This window comes from Dipodomys ordii, unplaced genomic scaffold (genome assembly GCF_000151885.1).
Source record: "Dipodomys ordii isolate 6190 unplaced genomic scaffold, Dord_2.0 Scaffold84, whole genome shotgun sequence".
NCBI lineage: Eukaryota > Metazoa > Chordata > Mammalia > Rodentia > Heteromyidae > Dipodomys > Dipodomys ordii.
The window spans coordinates 6,503,468-6,506,824 of record NW_012267300.1 but is presented as its reverse complement, the minus strand read 5'-3'; positions in this window follow the sequence as shown (position 1 = coordinate 6,506,824).

Genomic DNA, 3,357 nt, shown 5'->3' with positions numbered 1-3,357 from the left:
GCTTTTTTCTTTTTGCTTATGTGGTGCTGAGGAATCGAACCCAAGGCCTCAGGCATGCAAGGCAAGCGCTCTACCACTGAGCCACTTTCCCAGCCCGCCTTTTTTTTTTTTTTTAGCATATATTAACTGTGCATGGCTGTTTCCTTGTACATGATCAAGTTCATCACCTCTAACGTATTAAACCCCCCAACCTCCTTACCCCTTTATAAACAGTATTTAGTGAGTTTCATGCTATTTTCATATGGGTACTTCAATTCTGGTCATCTCAAATACCATTCCAAATATTTCCTTTCTCCTCCTACCCCTCTCCTGCTAATTTTCTACCCCAGACAGTCCACCTTTAGGCTCATGTATCATCATCATCATTATCATGATTTTAGGTCTAAGTTCCATACATCAGTGAAAACACGTGATATCAATATACCAATCCTCAATTATCCCATTTTCCTTTAAACTGCATACTTTCATTCTTCTTTATTGTGTATAATATACATTTTCTTTATCCATTTGTCAGTTGTTGAGCATCTTGGCTGCTTCCAAAGCTTGGCTATTGAGAATAGCAATAAATGTGGGGGGTGCAGATATCTCTCGTATGTTGGCTTATATTCTTTAGGATATATGTCAAAATGTGCTTTATTAGGGTCAGAAGGTGGATCTACTTTTAGCTTTTTAATGAACCTCCATATATTGATTTCCATTATGGTTGCCTAATTTACATTCTCACCAACAGTGTATAAGGGTTTCTTCCCACAATCCCTGTATCCTCATCAGTATTTGTTGGTGGTAGGTTGTCATTCTGATTAGGGTGAGATGACATCTATATCTTTTTGTTTGCATTCCTTTGAGACTAAGAATGTTAAACACTTCTTCATGTATCTATTAGCTGAGAGCTGTCTGTCACTTCTGTTGCCCAATTATTATTCATTGTATGCTTTGTTCTTTTGGTGATTTTTTTTGTTTGCTTTTTTTTTAGCTCTTTGTATATTCCATATAATAAGCGTTTATGTGATTAATAGCTAGCAACTATTTTTGGTCATGGAGCTTGAACTCTGGGCCTGGGCACTGTCCCTCAGCTTTTCAGCTCAAGGCTAGTGCTCTACCACTTTGAGCCACAGCGTCACTTCCAGTTTTCTGATGGTTAATTGGAAATGAGAGTCTCACGGATTTTCCTGCCTGGGCTGGCTTTGAACCTCAATGCTCATTTCTCAGCATCCTGAGTGGCTAGGATTACAGGTGTGACCCACTGGTACCCGGCTCAAAGCTTGTTTTTTGTTTATTGTTTATTTTTTTGCTTTTGAATTTGATGTAATCCTGTTTTATCAGTTCCTGCTCTTAGTTTCTGGGCAACTGGAATCTTATTCAGAAGCTGTTACCTATATCCAACCTTAAAGGTTCTCTCTATGCTTTCTTCTAGTTTGAAGTCTTATATTAAAATTCATGTTAAGGGGCTGAGAAGACGGCTCAGTGGTAGAGCACTTGCCTTGCATGTATGAGGCCCTGGGTTCGATTCTCAGCACCACATAAGCAGAAAAAAACAAAACAAAACAAAAAAAGCCAGACGTGGCGCTGTGGCTCAAGTGGTAGAGCGCTAGCCTTGAGCTGAAGAGCTAAGGGACAGCACCCAGGCCCAAGTTCAGGCCCCACGACCGGACCCAAAAATAAAAAATAAAATAAAATAAAATTCATGTTGATTTTTATACAGAGAGAAAGACAGGGTCTAGTTTCATGTGGATATCCAATTTTTGCTGCACCATTTGTTAAAAGGCTGTCTTTCTTCCAATGTATACTTTTTAGCTTCTTCATCAAAGATCAGGTGGATGATCTTTATTTCTGTTCTATTCCATAGGTCTTTGTACCTGTTTCTATGCCAAGATCAAGTTGTTTCATATAGCTCTGTCATGTAATTTGAAGTCCAGTATTGTAATAACTCTTAGCATTGTCTTTTTGCTCAGGATTGCTTTTGTTATTTAAGGTATTTTGTGTGCTGTATGAATTTTTAGGGTTGATGTTTATATTTCGTTGAAGAATGACAAAGAACTAGCAAAAAGGGGGGCAGCAACTGGTGCTGTGGTTCAAGTGGTAAATAATCTGGCTAGCAAGTACAAGACCTTGAGTTCAAATGCCAGTATTGCCAAAAAAAAAAAAAAAGGAGGAGATATTTCACTGTACAGTGGGATAGAAATAGCAAAAATTCACACTGAGTAAGTAGATAGGTAAATTCAGTATCACAAATTACTTTAAATACCCAATTAGTGAGGGTTACATAGAGCAGGAACATGCCTAGGAACTTAGTTTGGGTGGTTCTGTCGTATCTCCCCCTTGAAGATGAAGGACTCATTTTAGAAGTAGTTTTCAATGGATATGAAAGGAAAGAGAAAAGCTAGGTTGGTTCTTCCCTCATTCCTATCACAAGATTTGGACAAGTTCCATGAAGTCATCTCATAACACTTAACATTTTCTCTCACTCATATCTTTCAATTTCAATTTACTGTCATTCTCCAGGGAAGTCTTCCCTAAACATTCCATTTATGTACCTTTCACCCTGTAACTTCCTATGTCAATATCTACTGTTATCCTGATCTCCTCTATCTGTACAAATGGCCCTTCCCCAAAATTAGCTGACAGAGGGCCTTTCCAAGCAGGCAGCTCCAACCAATAACAGCAGCTCTTCCCTTGAAGCAATATCCTGCTCATGCAGCTGCAACCATAAATCTTAGCTCCGCCACAATGGAGCCCTCCCTCCCCATGTCCTTCAAGTCTCACATGAATCTGACCCTATATAACCACACTTATAGTCCCCTCTGGCTGCTACTCTTAGCCTTAGTGGCAGCCTGTCAGGTTTCTGACATTAAATTCCTTTCCTTTGGGGCTGGGAAGGTGGCTCAGTTGTAGAGTGCTTGCCTTGCATGCATGAGCCCTGGGTTCAATTCCTCAGTACCACATAAACAGAAAAAGCCAGAAGTGTCTGTGGCTCAAGTAGTGGAGTATTGGCTTGAGCTGAGGAGCTGAGGGCAGTGCCCAGGCCAAGAGTTCAGGTCCCATGACCAACCAAAAAAAATTTTTTTCCTTCCTTTGTATGTAACCATGTGTCCCACTGATCTTCCTTGAGGAAGCCTTTCATCTACTTTCTCACTTACTAATGGATTTGGTTCAAGACTAGCAGAAAGAAAGCTGGCATGGAGACCATTCATAGTCCACTCACTACTACAGATAGAACAAGGTCCCCCTCTGTCTATGTTTACCAGTGCCTCATTTGTCCCTTAAAGTTCTAGTCTCTGATAACAACTTCCCCAGAATTCTGCCAAGGACAACCACTGAGCTAATGGTCAACCATTTCTTTTCTTTTTTTTTTTTTTT